This window comes from Triturus cristatus, chromosome 8 (genome assembly GCF_964204655.1).
Source record: "Triturus cristatus chromosome 8, aTriCri1.1, whole genome shotgun sequence".
In the NCBI taxonomy this organism is placed as follows: domain Eukaryota; kingdom Metazoa; phylum Chordata; class Amphibia; order Caudata; family Salamandridae; genus Triturus; species Triturus cristatus.
In genome coordinates this window covers 7,157,833-7,173,650 of record NC_140591.1, presented here as the reverse complement: position 1 = coordinate 7,173,650, position 15,818 = coordinate 7,157,833, and the positions used below count along the sequence as shown (strand labels likewise).

The 15,818-nt window shown below is 55.1% G+C and overlaps 1 protein-coding gene across 1 annotated transcript in view; it reads left to right on the top strand.

The window, feature by feature from the left end:
* Nucleotides 1-15,818, top strand: part of SPAG17 (sperm associated antigen 17) — a 1,802,643-nt gene that overhangs the window by 968,129 nt on the left and 818,696 nt on the right. The window lies entirely within an intron of this gene.

The window sequence follows — 15,818 nt, the reverse complement described above, 5'->3', positions numbered from 1 at the left end:
GGCTCTGTCCACAGCTAAGTAGGTGAACATATGTTCATTAATAAGTCACAAGTGCAGTGTCGGAAAATATATAATTAGAATTTCCTTTTAAGTATTCCAACAGGGTTTTTTTGTGTCCTTTAAGCCCAATACTATGATAGCAGCATAGGAACCTCACCACGCCATTAGAATTGGGGCGGTATGCAAATAGCAAATGCATATATTCCCACCTATTGGTCAATATTTACATCTTTGTTAGAGCTGGATCCAGTAATTCTGCTGGCACAAGGCAACTGAAGTCTAAAAGTGTTTATGAATAAAAGTAACATTATATGTGAATCACAGATTTGGCCAGCCGCCAGGCCCCTGGCAAATCATATTAGGGCAAGCTCAGTGAGTAAAAGCAAAGCCCAAAATGATAAAGTTCGGCACATAGACATCTGATGAAGATCACATGACTTTGTCAAACATAGGGAATGCACAGGAGTCCAAGTCTGAGATCATGAGAAAGTACGACTACGACTGTCAGATACTTGTTGGCTGAGCGAGCTGAGTGTCGTTTCTCATCTTGAGGGCCTGGATGTGACAGAGAGGTTCTTAAAGTAATCGACAGGCACTTCCTGTAGGCATGGTTCGAATGCGCAAGGAAAGTGATGCCAATTCTGTGATCCTGTTTGTCTTACTTTCTGAGTCTGAAATGAAAGTTTCAGGAGCTGCAGATTCAGACGTGTTCTCTGTCTGCTGAAGTTGTCTACACCTCACTAGCAGGTGTTGGGATCCAGAGCTTTGTAATGTCCCTAAGAGCACTACAAAGTTGATGATGGCCACCGTGGAATGCAGGCTTGCCCAACAGAGGCTAGCATAAAAGGAGTTAGTGCTGTACTTTTAGGTCTCTCCTAAGATAGTGCATGCTCTGCTTCTTGGGTGACCTTGTGTTACCTTACAGTCTCTTCAAAGGCAGCCCATTTCTTACCATTGGTTGGCTTCATCATCACTCTCAGGCTTAGAGCCCGCCCATTGCTTACCATTGGTTAGCTTCATCGTCACTCTCAGGCTTAAAGCCCGCCCATTGCTTACCATTGGTTGGCTTCATTGTCACTCTCAAGCTTAGAGCCCGCCCATTGCTTACCATTGGTTGACTTCATCGTCACGCTCAGGCTTAAAGCCCGCCCATTGCTTACCATAGGTTGGCTTCATTGTCACTCTCAAGCTTAGAGCCCGCCCATTGCTTACCATTGGTTGGCTTCATCGTCACTCTCATTTGTTTGCTTTTTATTTGTCAGCTTTCACAGACTTTTTTTCTTCTACTCGTGTTTGTCTCGCCCTTGAAGCATGGATGCATTACCAGGTTGCGGGTCTTCTTCTTGCTTTCTCAGACACTACTTTTCTAGGTCTCGCCTAGGCAGCACTTGTGCTGTCTTTTTGAGACATGCTGTATTCAGGTATGGACTTGAAGCTCTGCCCACTTTTGCCCATCTTTTTAATTGGCTCCTATCACTGTCCTTTGTAAAGTGTTGCTTTTCCTTGGTCAATAGGCTTAGTAGTCCCTTCTTAGTAGTGCCTTGTCTCATCTTGTAACCTCCCATGAGGACACCCCCGTTACATGTGTTGTTACTCCGTAGGCTTTAATTACAGCCTCCGAGCACTATTTTGATAAATGGTTTTCTCCTGCCTACTGTTGCAGGCAGGACACACTCTCTTTCAACGCTTTATTTCATTTTTCTTCATAGCACGGCACGCTTCAGCTATTATAATGGTGCCCGTACCTTTCGTATGTTATTTGCGGAAACGAACGCAGCCGCATGTTTGTGTTTTTTGCTTCCTATTTATTATTTTTTTGTGTTTTAAAGCTCCCCATTCTGCGCTTTCTTTTTAATGGGGGCTGCGCCCCTTTCTTTGCACGTGGCTTGTCTATAGAAAGGTGGGCTGCCGCTATTAAAGGGAAAGCGTGGTATGGGGCTGTTTTACAATAAAAGAAAACGTTTGTCAACTAAACAAACAATTGTTTTGTTTTTGTAAAAGCAACCCATACCGCGTTTTCACTTTAATGGCAGCCGCGCACCTTTCTTTAGATGCAGCTTGTCAAAAGAAAGAGGTGCGGCCGTCATTAAAGTGAAGGCGCAGCATGGGGCACTTTTACAAACAAGCATTTTGAAAAACTAAACATAAATAAAAGGTATTGTCATTTACACGGCAAATAGCTCAAACTCTCCCAAATGAAAGACCTACTGCATTGCAAATGCTTGTTCTTTTTGTTTTACCACTCTATGAAATTGTGTGTGTTTTCCAGCTGTCTTCCTAGTGTACTTCTCCCCCTCTGTGTTCCTTCCTCATTCCACTCCCACACACCCAATCTATATTCTCCATGTGCTTCCCCAGCGTCTCCCTTCCACCCTCTGTTGTCTATGTGGATGTCCGTGTGCTTGCCCCAGTCCCTCCTGCCCACCACACTGTCTGTGTGCTTGCATCAGCCCCTCCCATCTATCCACTATTCTCTGTGTGCTTGCCCCAGCCCCTCCCATCTAGCCACTATTCTCTGTGTGCTTTCCCCAGTCCCTCCTGCCCACCCCCAATGTCTGTGTGCTTGCCTCAGCCCCTCTCATCCATCCTCTATCGTTCATGTGTATGCCCCAGCCCTTCCGCATCACCCTCCATTGTTTGTGTGCTTTCCCTAGTCCCTCCTGCCCACCCCACTGTTTTTGTGCTTGTCCCAGCCCCTCCGTCACACCCTCCATTGTCCATGTGCTTGCACCAGCCCCTCCCTAAAACCCTCCATTGTCTGTGTGCTTGTCCCAGCGCCTCCCTCAAACCCTCCATTGTCTGTGTGCTTGACCCAGCCCCTGACCCAGCCCCTCCTTCAAACCCTTCATTGTCCGTGTGCTCATCCCAGGCCCTCCATCACACCCTCAGTGTGCTTGCCCCAGCCCCTCTGCCACACCCACCGGGTGCTTGCCCCAGCCCCTCCGTCACACCCTCCATTGTCCGTGTGCTTGCCCCAGCCCCTCCCTCATGCCCTCCATTGTCCATGTGCTTACCCCAGCCCCTCCCTCATACCCTCCATTGTCCGTGTGCTTGTCCCAGCCCCTCCCCCAAACCCTCCATTGTCCATGTGCTTGTGCTTTTCCCAGCCCCTCACTGACAGCCTTTGTGTGCTTGTCCCAGCCCCTCACTCACACCCTCCGTGTGCTTGCCCCAGCCCCTCCATCACGCCCTCCATTGTCCGTGTGCTTGCCCCAGCCCGTCCCTCAAACCCTCCATTGTCCGTGTGCTTGTCTCAGACCCTCACTCACACCCTCCATGTGCTTGCTCCAGTCCCTCCTGCCCACCCCACAGTCTGTGTGCTTGCCCCAGCCCCTCACTCACACCCTCCGTGTGCTTGCCCCTCACTCCCTCCATTGTACATGTGCTTGTCCCAGCCCCGCTGTCACACCCTCCATTGTCCGTTAGCTTGCCCCAGCCCCTCCCTCTTATCTTATCTTATCTTAAGTGCAATTTATAGAGCGCGCTGACACCAAAGGCTTCCTGGCGCTTTAAGACAGAGTGAGTGGGGTAGAAAGCATGAGTGGCGTGGCTTTAACCAAGGGGAGGGAAGAGGTGGGTTTTTAGTGATTTCCTGAAGTTCAGGAGAGAAGGGGTGGATTTGATGGAGAGAGGGAGGAGATTCCAAAGCCCGGGAGCCAGGTGGGAGAAGCGGCGACCACCGAATTTCTTGGTTTTAGCTTTGGGGGTGACTAGTAGATGACGGTGAGCTGATCGGAGGTTGCGCGTTGGACGATGAGGAGTAATTAAGGATTTGAGAAACGCGGGGCCGGGACAGTGGAGGGCTTTGAATGTGAGGCAGGCCACCTTGAAAGCTGCCCTTTGGCCTATTGGTAGCCAGTGCAGTCTGTGAAGTAAGGGTTTGGCCGTTTGCCATCTGGGGGTTTTGTGTATGAGTCGGGCCGCTTGGTTCTGAACTACCTGAAGGCGGTGTAGCAGAGATTGTGGGAGACCGTAGTAAAGGGAGTTGGAGAAGTCCAGACGGGAAAGCACAAGTGCGATGACAACTTGGGTAAGTGCGGCGAGCGGAAGTAGGTGGCGAACTTTGCGAATCTTCCGGAGCTGGTACATACAAGATGAGATTACCGCACCCACGTGGGCTTTGAGGGACAGTTCGGTGTCGATAATCACTCCCAGACTCTTCACTGATTTGACCGGGACTAGGGGGGGACCGAGCTCCGAGGGCCAGAACTGCGGGCCCCAATGAGCATGGCTGAGTCCAGGAAGGAGGAGCTCGGTTTTCCCGGGGTTTAGCTTCAGTTGATTCTGGTTCATCCAATGTTGGATGTGGATCATAACTGCGTGAAATGTTTTGATGGCATGGGGAGAATTGAGCGGGAGGACAATCTGTAAATCGGCGGCGTAGTTGTAGACAATGATGTCCCATTGCTGGAGAGAGTGAATCAAGGGCCGGAGGTATAGGTTGAACAGGAGCGGTGAGAGGGAGGAGCCCTGGGGGACTCCACAGGTCGTGGGGGTTATTGTTGCAGTGTAGGGGCCCAGGCGGACAGCCTGTGTTCTACCAGTCAGGAAGGACTCGACCCACTTAAGAGCGGAACCCTGGATGCCTGCCTGTCCGACACGGTGGAGAAGGATGTTGTGGTCCACCGCGTCGAACGCGGCCGACAGGTCCAGGAGTACGAGGGCTTGGGGAGACCCCGCATCCGCATTGCTCCTGAGTGTGTCCAGGACTGCCAAGATGACGGCCTCAGTAGAGTGGGCAGGCCTGAAGCCGGCTTGATTGGGCTCAAGGTGACAAGAGGATTCGATAAAATTTGACAGACATTGGGTGACGTGGGCCTCCATTAATTGTGAAAAGTAGGGAAGGAGGGAGATGGGGCAATAATTCGACGGTTCTGCGGGGTCGGCGCCAGGTTTCTTGAGGAGGGGCACAAGGATGGCCTCCTTGAGAGAGCTAGGGACGATGCCACTGCTGAGTGAGCCATTCAGCAGGGGTAGAATACAATCGGGTAGATTGAGGCAGATACTCCGCAAGACAGATGGCGGACAGCTGTCATTAGGAGAGCCAGATTTCACGCGAGTGGCGAGTTCCGCTAATGAGATAGGGTTCAGGGCGGGGAAAGTAGAGAGGGTAGAGGGATTGTCAGAGGAAGTGTCCGATGGGTATGGCTGGGGTAGGGGAGGTATAGAGTTTTTGATTTTTGTAATCTTTTCCACAAAAAAGAGGTTGAGGGTGTCACATGCCTCTTGAGAAGGGTCTGGGCTGGGAGGGTTCTGTCGTCAGTAGTAAGTTCATTCATGACTTTGAACACCTCCTTTGATTTGTTGACTGCTGACGAGATCCTGTTGGAGAAGTGTTCCGTTTTGGCTAGGGTAATGGCAGTTTTGTATTCTCTGCGCGCAGTCATGTAAGACTGCCTGGCTGAGTTGGAATAATTGCGTCTCCAAATACGTTCCAGCTGGCGCGTTTTTAATTTGTGTTGCTTAAGGTCATCAGAGAACCACCTGTGGGAGTTGTGATGCCTAGTGGGGGGGAATTTGATCAAGGGGGCAAAGAGGTCGCTGGCCGACTTCAGCCAGGATCCGATGTCGTGTTCTATTCCTTCGATGTTATCAGAGGGGTTGAAGACTGGACGGGTGTCGGCCAGGGTTGTGAGGAAGCCCTGGGAGTCATATGTACTCCATTTTCGTGAGGAGCCGCCAGTCATCAGAGGAGCAGGAGTCCGGCCGACGACAGTGATGGTGGTGTCTACTAGGTAGTGGTCTGACCAGACACAGGGGCATATAGCTGGCTGGGACAGAGCCAGATTGCAGGTCCAGATCTGGTCCAGGATGTGGCCCTTAGTGTGGGTGGGTTGGGTGACCTGTTGGACCGGCGTTGGTGTCATTGAACCAATAATTTAGGTCGCCGAAGAGGGCGAAACTGGAGTGCTGCGTTAGTAGATTGGACAGTTGTTCGCTCAAGATGGTAGAAAAGGATGGCATAGGATGTGGAGGCCGGTATAAAAGGAGGAAGGTGAGGGCACCGGTGCCAATTTCCACGCTAATAAGTAAATTATCCACCTCAGGAAGTGGGAGGGAAAGAGAGGAGATAGAGTTCAGGCGCTTGGATATAATGGCTGCCACCCCACCTCCGGGCCGGTCACCGAGGCGATCGGCATGGAGAATGTAGTAGTCAGGGGGGAGGGCCGCCAAGATATCTGGGAGGGACTCTGACGTTAACCAGGGAGGGACTCTGACGTTAACCATGTTTCCGTGAGCAGGAGTATGTCGGGGCTGTTGTCAGTCAACAGGATGAAAATATCTTCATAGTGCTTTACTAGAGAGCGGGTGTTCAAATATGACACCCTGATGGAGATAGCGTTCCTGGACGGGTTGACTGGAGGTGTGCGTCCGCATGGAGGGTGTAGAGCGGGGTGCGTAAGGCCGTCTGTGTGTACACGGCGGTTGGTGTTAGGAGACAGCGGGGGGGCAAGATGCTGTAGCTCTTTGAGAGATTGAGACGAGTATGAGATGAGATGGCCAGCGTGGCGTGCCCTAGTGCCCGGCCTGGCGCGGACGGGCGCAGACGGGCTTACCTTTGGCGCACCTTCGGCGCGCAGACGGCGCGCCCGCTGCGCTCGTCCGCTGCGCGTCCGAAAGATGCACATTATTTATAGGTGTGGAGGGGCGGCGTCGGGGGGCGTGGCCTCAGAAAGGGGCATGGCCTCCGTCCTCGCCGAGATGGCGGTAGGGAGAAGTTGGTGGTTCTGGGGGCCGCGGCAGCGCTAAATCCACTGCGCGACAGCAAGCAGGTACAGGTGATTGTCAAGTGCAACAGAGTAAAGTGACAGTAGTTACAAGAGTAACATTTTTAAAATTGGCTAAGGACGCTCTCGGCTTCCGCCTCAAGAGCTCGAGTCTATCTCAATGCGCGGCGCTTGTAATCAGCGCTATTTGTAGGGCGGCGTCGGGGGGCGTGGCCTCAGAAAGGGGCGTGGCCTCCGTCCTCGCCGAGATGGCGGTAGGGAGAAGTTGGTGGTTCTGGGGTCCGCGGCAGCGCTAAATCCACTGCGCGAAAGCAAGCAGGTACAGGTGATTGTCAAGTGCAACAGAGTAAAGTGACAGTAGTTACAAGAGTAAAAATTTTTTAAATTGGCTCAGGACGCTCTCGGCTTCCGCCTCAAGAGCTCGAGTCTATCTCAATGCGCGGCGCTTGTAATCAGCGCTATTTGTAGGGTGGCGTCAGGGGGCGTGGCCTCAGAAAGGGGCGTGGCCTCTGTCCTCGCCGAGATGGCGGTAGGGAGAAGTTGGTGGTTCTGGGGGCCGCGGCAGCGCTAAATCCACTGCGCGACACACTCTCCATTGTCCGTGTGCTTGCCCCAGCCCCTCCCTCACACTCTCCATTGTCCGTGTGCTTGCCCCAGCCCCGCTGTCACACCCTCCATTGTCCGTGTGCTTGCCCCAGCCCCTCCCTCACACCCTCCATTGTCCGTGTGCTTGCCCCAGCCCCGCTGTCACACCCTCCATTGTCCGTGTGCTTTCCCCAGCCCCTCCCTCACACCCTCCATTGTCCATGTGCTTGCCCCAGCCCCGCTGTCACACTCTTCATTGTCCGTGTGCTTGCCCCAGCACCTCCCTCCCGCTCTCCATTGTCCGTGTGCTTGCCCCAGCCCCTCCCTCACACTCTCCATTGTCCGTCTGCTTGCCCCAGCCCCGCTGTCACACCCTCCATTGTCCGTGTGCTTGCCCCAGCCCCTCCCTCACACCCTCCATTGTCCGTGTGCTTGCCCCAGCCCCGCTGTCACACCCTCCATTGTCCGTGTGCTTTCCCCAGCCCCTCCCTCACACCCTCCATTGTCCATGTGCTTTCCCCAGCCCCGCTGTCACACCCTCCATTGTCCGTGTGCTTGCCCCAGCACCTCCCTCACGCTCTCCATTGTCTGTGTGCTTGCCCCAGCCCCTCCTGCCCACCACACTGTCTGTGTGCTTGCATCAGCCCCTCCCATCTATCCACTATTCTCTGTGTGCTTGCCCCAGCCCCTCCCATCTAGCCACTATTCTCTGTGTGCTTTCCCCAGTCCCTCCTGCCCACCCCCAATGTCTGTGTGCTTGCCTCAGCCCCTCTCATCCATCCTCTATCGTTCATGTGTATGCCCCAGCCCTTCCGCATCACCCTCCATTGTTTGTGTGCTTTCCCTAGTCCCTCCTGCCCACCCCACTGTTTTTGTGCTTGTCCCAGCCCCTCCGTCACACCCTCCATTGTCCATGTGCTTGCACCAGCCCCTCCCTAAAACCCTCCATTGTCTGTGTGCTTGTCCCAGCGCCTCCCTCAAACCCTCCATTGTCTGTGTGCTTGACCCAGCCCCTGACCCAGCCCCTCCTTCAAACCCTTCATTGTCCGTGTGCTCATCCCAGGCCCTCCATCACACCCTCAGTGTGCTTGCCCCAGCCCCTCTGCCACACCCACCGGGTGCTTGCCCCAGCCCCTCCGTCACACCCTCCATTGTCCGTGTGCTTGCCCCAGCCCCTCCCTCATGCCCTCCATTGTCCATGTGCTTACCCCAGCCCCTCCCTCATACCCTCCATTGTCCGTGTGCTTGTCCCAGCCCCTCCCCCAAACCCTCCATTGTCCATGTGCTTGTGCTTTTCCCAGCCCCTCACTGACAGCCTTTGTGTGCTTGTCCCAGCCCCTCACTCAAACCCTCCGTGTGCTTGCCCCAGCCCCTCCATCACGCCCTCCATTGTCCGTGTGCTTGCCCCAGCCCGTCCCTCAAACCCTCCATTGTCCGTGTGCTTGTCTCAGACCCTCACTCACACCCTCCATGTGCTTGCTCCAGTCCCTCCTGCCCACCCCACAGTCTGTGTGCTTGCCCCAGCCCCTCACTCACACCCTCCGTGTGCTTGCCCCAGCCACTCCCTCACTCCCTCCATTGTACATGTGCTTGTCCCAGCCCCGCTGTCACACCCTCCATTGTCCGTTAGCTTGCCCCAGCCCCTCCCTCTTATCTTATCTTATCTTAAGTGCAATTTATAGAGCGCGCTGACACCAAAGGCTTCCTGGCGCTTTAAGACAGAGTGAGTGAGGTAGAAAGCGTGAGTGGCGTGGCTTTAACCAAGGGGAGGGAAGAGGTGGGTTTTTAGTGATTTCCTGAAGTTCAGGAGAGAAGGGGTGGATTTGATGGAGAGAGGGAGGAGATTCCAAAGCCCGGGAGCCAGGTGGGAGAAGCGGCGACCACCGAATTTCTTGGTTTTAGCTTTGGGGGTGACTAGTAGATGACGGTGAGCTGATCGGAGGTTGCGCGTTGGACGATGAGGAGTAATTAAGGATTTGAGAAACGCGGGGCCGGGACAGTGGAGGGCTTTGAATGTGAGGCAGGCCACCTTGAAAGCTGCCCTTTGGCCTATTGGTAGCCAGTGCAGTCTGTGAAGTAAGGGTTTGGCCGTTTGCCATCTGGGGGTTTTGTGTATGAGTCGGGCCGCTTGGTTCTGAACTACCTGAAGGCGGTGTAGCAGAGATTGTGGGAGACCGTAGTAAAGGGAGTTGGAGAAGTCCAGACGGGAAAGCACAAGTGCGATGACAACTTGGGTAAGTGCGGCGAGCGGAAGTAGGTGGCGAACTTTGCGAATCTTCCGGAGCTGGTACATACAAGATGAGATTACCGCACCCACGTGGGCTTTGAGGGACAGTTCGGTGTCGATAATCACTCCCAGACTCTTCACTGATTTGACCGGGACTAGGGGGGGACCGAGCTCCGAGGGCCAGAACTGCGGGCCCCAATGAGCATGGCTGAGTCCAGGAAGGAGGAGCTCGGTTTTCCCGGGGTTTAGCTTCAGTTGATTCTGGTTCATCCAATGTTGGATGTGGATCATAACTGCGTGAAATGTTTTGATGGCATGGGGAGAATTGAGCGGGAGGACAATCTGTAAATCGGCGGCGTAGTTGTAGACAATGATGTCCCATTGCTGGAGAGAGTGAATCAAGGGCCGGAGGTATAGGTTGAACAGGAGCGGTGAGAGGGAGGAGCCCTGGGGGACTCCACAGGTCGTGGGGGTTATTGTTGCAGTGTAGGGGCCCAGGCGGACAGCCTGTGTTCTACCAGTCAGGAAGGACTCGACCCACTTAAGAGCGGAACCCTGGATGCCTGCCTGTCCGACACGGTGGAGAAGGATGTTGTGGTCCACCGCGTCGAACGCGGCCGACAGGTCCAGGAGTACGAGGGCTTGGGGAGACCCCGCATCCGCATTGCTCCTGAGTGTGTCCAGGACTGCCAAGATGACGGCCTCAGTAGAGTGGGCAGGCCTGAAGCCGGCTTGATTGGGCTCAAGGTGACAAGAGGATTCGATAAAATTTGACAGACATTGGGTGACGTGGGCCTCCATTAATTGTGAAAAGTAGGGAAGGAGGGAGATGGGGCAATAATTCGACGGTTCTGCGGGGTCGGCGCCAGGTTTCTTGAGGAGGGGCACAAGGATGGCCTCCTTGAGAGAGCTAGGGACGATGCCACTGCTGAGTGAGCCATTCAGCAGGGGTAGAATACAATCGGGTAGATTGAGGCAGATACTCCGCAAGACAGATGGCGGACAGCTGTCATTAGGAGAGCCAGATTTCACGCGAGTGGCGAGTTCCGCTAATGAGATAGGGTTCAGGGCGGGGAAAGTAGAGAGGGTAGAGGGATTGTCAGAGGAAGTGTCCGATGGGTATGGCTGGGGTAGGGGAGGTATAGAGTTTTTGATTTTTGTAATCTTTTCCACAAAAAAGAGGTTGAGGGTGTCACATGCCTCTTGAGAAGGGTCTGGGCTGGGAGGGTTCTGTCGTCAGTAGTAAGTTCATTCATGACTTTGAACACCTCCTTTGATTTGTTGACTGCTGACGAGATCCTGTTGGAGAAGTGTTCCGTTTTGGCTAGGGTAATGGCAGTTTTGTATTCTCTGCGCGCAGTCATGTAAGACTGCCTGGCTGAGTTGGAATAATTGCGTCTCCAAATACGTTCCAGCTGGCGCGTTTTTAATTTGTGTTGCTTAAGGTCATCAGAGAACCACCTGTGGGAGTTGTGATGCCTAGTGGGGGGGAATTTGATCAAGGGGGCAAAGAGGTCGCTGGCCGACTTCAGCCAGGATCCGATGTCGTGTTCTATTCCTTCGATGTTATCAGAGGGGTTGAAGACTGGACGGGTGTCGGCCAGGGTTGTGAGGAAGCCCTGGGAGTCATATGTACTCCATTTTCGTGAGGAGCCGCCAGTCATCAGAGGAGCAGGAGTCCGGCCGACGACAGTGATGGTGGTGTCTACTAGGTAGTGGTCTGACCAGACACAGGGGCATATAGCTGGCTGGGACAGAGCCAGATTGCAGGTCCAGATCTGGTCCAGGATGTGGCCCTTAGTGTGGGTGGGTTGGGTGACCTGTTGGACCGGCGTTGGTGTCATTGAACCAATAATTTAGGTCGCCGAAGAGGGCGAAACTGGAGTGCTGCGTTAGTAGATTGGACAGTTGTTCGCTCAAGATGGTAGAAAAGGATGGCATAGGATGTGGAGGCCGGTATAAAAGGAGGAAGGTGAGGGCACCGGTGCCAATTTCCACGCTAATAAGTAAATTATCCACCTCAGGAAGTGGGAGGGAAAGAGAGGAGATAGAGTTCAGGCGCTTGGATATAATGGCTGCCACCCCACCTCCGGGCCGGTCACCGAGGCGATCGGCATGGAGAATGTAGTAGTCAGGGGGGAGGGCCGCCAAGATATCTGGGAGGGACTCTGACGTTAACCAGGGAGGGACTCTGACGTTAACCATGTTTCCGTGAGCAGGAGTATGTCGGGGCTGTTGTCAGTCAACAGGATGAAAATATCTTCATAGTGCTTTACTAGAGAGCGGGTGTTCAAATATGACACCCTGATGGAGATAGCGTTCCTGGACGGGTTGACTGGAGGTGTGCGTCCGCATGGAGGGTGTAGAGCGGGGTGCGTAAGGCCGTCTGTGTGTACACGGCGGTTGGTGTTAGGAGACAGCGGGGGGGCAAGATGCTGTAGCTCTTTGAGAGATTGAGACGAGTATGAGATGAGATGGCCAGCGTGGCGTGCCCTAGTGCCCGGCCTGGCGCGGACGGGCGCAGACGGGCTTACCTTTGGCGCACCTTCGGCGCGCAGACGGCGCGCCCGCTGCGCTCGTCCGCTGCGCGTCCGAAAGATGCACATTATTTATAGGTGTGGAGGGGCGGCGTCGGGGGGCGTGGCCTCAGAAAGGGGCATGGCCTCCGTCCTCGCCGAGATGGCGGTAGGGAGAAGTTGGTGGTTCTGGGGGCCGCGGCAGCGCTAAATCCACTGCGCGACAGCAAGCAGGTACAGGTGATTGTCAAGTGCAACAGAGTAAAGTGACAGTAGTTACAAGAGTAACATTTTTAAAATTGGCTAAGGACGCTCTCGGCTTCCGCCTCAAGAGCTCGAGTCTATCTCAATGCGCGGCGCTTGTAATCAGCGCTATTTGTAGGGCGGCGTCGGGGGGCGTGGCCTCAGAAAGGGGCGTGGCCTCCGTCCTCGCCGAGATGGCGGTAGGGAGAAGTTGGTGGTTCTGGGGTCCGCGGCAGCGCTAAATCCACTGCGCGAAAGCAAGCAGGTACAGGTGATTGTCAAGTGCAACAGAGTAAAGTGACAGTAGTTACAAGAGTAAAAATTTTTTAAATTGGCTCAGGACGCTCTCGGCTTCCGCCTCAAGAGCTCGAGTCTATCTCAATGCGCGGCGCTTGTAATCAGCGCTATTTGTAGGGTGGCGTCAGGGGGCGTGGCCTCAGAAAGGGGCGTGGCCTCTGTCCTCGCCGAGATGGCGGTAGGGAGAAGTTGGTGGTTCTGGGGGCCGCGGCAGCGCTAAATCCACTGCGCGACACACTCTCCATTGTCCGTGTGCTTGCCCCAGCCCCTCCCTCACACTCTCCATTGTCCGTGTGCTTGCCCCAGCCCCGCTGTCACACCCTCCATTGTCCGTGTGCTTGCCCCAGCCCCTCCCTCACACCCTCCATTGTCCGTGTGCTTGCCCCAGCCCCGCTGTCACACCCTCCATTGTCCGTGTGCTTTCCCCAGCCCCTCCCTCACACCCTCCATTGTCCATGTGCTTGCCCCAGCCCCGCTGTCACACTCTTCATTGTCCGTGTGCTTGCCCCAGCACCTCCCTCCCGCTCTCCATTGTCCGTGTGCTTGCCCCAGCCCCTCCCTCACACTCTCCATTGTCCGTCTGCTTGCCCCAGCCCCGCTGTCACACCCTCCATTGTCCGTGTGCTTGCCCCAGCCCCTCCCTCACACCCTCCATTGTCCGTGTGCTTGCCCCAGCCCCGCTGTCACACCCTCCATTGTCCGTGTGCTTTCCCCAGCCCCTCCCTCACACCCTCCATTGTCCATGTGCTTTCCCCAGCCCCGCTGTCACACCCTCCATTGTCCGTGTGCTTGCCCCAGCACCTCCCTCACGCTCTCCATTGTCTGTGTGCTTGCCCCAGCCCCTCCTGCCCACCACACTGTCTGTGTGCTTGCATCAGCCCCTCCCATCTATCCACTATTCTCTGTGTGCTTGCCCCAGCCCCTCCCATCTAGCCACTATTCTCTGTGTGCTTTCCCCAGTCCCTCCTGCCCACCCCCAATGTCTGTGTGCTTGCCTCAGCCCCTCTCATCCATCCTCTATCGTTCATGTGTATGCCCCAGCCCTTCCGCATCACCCTCCATTGTTTGTGTGCTTTCCCTAGTCCCTCCTGCCCACCCCACTGTTTTTGTGCTTGTCCCAGCCCCTCCGTCACACCCTCCATTGTCCATGTGCTTGCACCAGCCCCTCCCTAAAACCCTCCATTGTCTGTGTGCTTGTCCCAGCGCCTCCCTCAAACCCTCCATTGTCTGTGTGCTTGACCCAGCCCCTGACCCAGCCCCTCCTTCAAACCCTTCATTGTCCGTGTGCTCATCCCAGGCCCTCCATCACACCCTCAGTGTGCTTGCCCCAGCCCCTCTGCCACACCCACCGGGTGCTTGCCCCAGCCCCTCCGTCACACCCTCCATTGTCCGTGTGCTTGCCCCAGCCCCTCCCTCATGCCCTCCATTGTCCATGTGCTTACCCCAGCCCCTCCCTCATACCCTCCATTGTCCGTGTGCTTGTCCCAGCCCCTCCCCCAAACCCTCCATTGTCCATGTGCTTGTGCTTTTCCCAGCCCCTCACTGACAGCCTTTGTGTGCTTGTCCCAGCCCCTCACTCAAACCCTCCGTGTGCTTGCCCCAGCCCCTCCATCACGCCCTCCATTGTCCGTGTGCTTGCCCCAGCCCGTCCCTCAAACCCTCCATTGTCCGTGTGCTTGTCTCAGACCCTCACTCACACCCTCCATGTGCTTGCTCCAGTCCCTCCTGCCCACCCCACAGTCTGTGTGCTTGCCCCAGCCCCTCACTCACACCCTCCGTGTGCTTGCCCCAGCCACTCCCTCACTCCCTCCATTGTACATGTGCTTGTCCCAGCCCCGCTGTCACACCCTCCATTGTCCGTTAGCTTGCCCCAGCCCCTCCCTCTTATCTTATCTTATCTTAAGTGCAATTTATAGAGCGCGCTGACACCAAAGGCTTCCTGGCGCTTTAAGACAGAGTGAGTGAGGTAGAAAGCGTGAGTGGCGTGGCTTTAACCAAGGGGAGGGAAGAGGTGGGTTTTTAGTGATTTCCTGAAGTTCAGGAGAGAAGGGGTGGATTTGATGGAGAGAGGGAGGAGATTCCAAAGCCCGGGAGCCAGGTGGGAGAAGCGGCGACCACCGAATTTCTTGGTTTTAGCTTTGGGGGTGACTAGTAGATGACGGTGAGCTGATCGGAGGTTGCGCGTTGGACGATGAGGAGTAATTAAGGATTTGAGAAACGCGGGGCCGGGACAGTGGAGGGCTTTGAATGTGAGGCAGGCCACCTTGAAAGCTGCCCTTTGGCCTATTGGTAGCCAGTGCAGTCTGTGAAGTAAGGGTTTGGCCGTTTGCCATCTGGGGGTTTTGTGTATGAGTCGGGCCGCTTGGTTCTGAACTACCTGAAGGCGGTGTAGCAGAGATTGTGGGAGACCGTAGTAAAGGGAGTTGGAGAAGTCCAGACGGGAAAGCACAAGTGCGATGACAACTTGGGTAAGTGCGGCGAGCGGAAGTAGGTGGCGAACTTTGCGAATCTTCCGGAGCTGGTACATACAAGATGAGATTACCGCACCCACGTGGGCTTTGAGGGACAGTTCGGTGTCGATAATCACTCCCAGACTCTTCACTGATTTGACCGGGACTAGGGGGGGACCGAGCTCCGAGGGCCAGAACTGCGGGCCCCAATGAGCATGGCTGAGTCCAGGAAGGAGGAGCTCGGTTTTCCCGGGGTTTAGCTTCAGTTGATTCTGGTTCATCCAATGTTGGATGTGGATCATAACTGCGTGAAATGTTTTGATGGCATGGGGAGAATTGAGCGGGAGGACAATCTGTAAATCGGCGGCGTAGTTGTAGACAATGATGTCCCATTGCTGGAGAGAGTGAATCAAGGGCCGGAGGTATAGGTTGAACAGGAGCGGTGAGAGGGAGGAGCCCTGGGGGACTCCACAGGTCGTGGGGGTTATTGTTGCAGTGTAGGGGCCCAGGCGGACAGCCTGTGTTCTACCAGTCAGGAAGGACTCGACCCACTTAAGAGCGGAACCCTGGATGCCTGCCTGTCCGACACGGTGGAGAAGGATGTTGTGGTCCACCGCGTCGAACGCGGCCGACAGGTCCAGGAGTACGAGGGCTTGGGGAGACCCCGCATCCGCATTGCTCCTGAGTGTGTCCAGGACTGCCAAGATGACGGCCTCAGTAGAGTGGGCAGGCCTGAAGCCGGCTTGATTGGGCTCAAGGTGACAAGAGGATT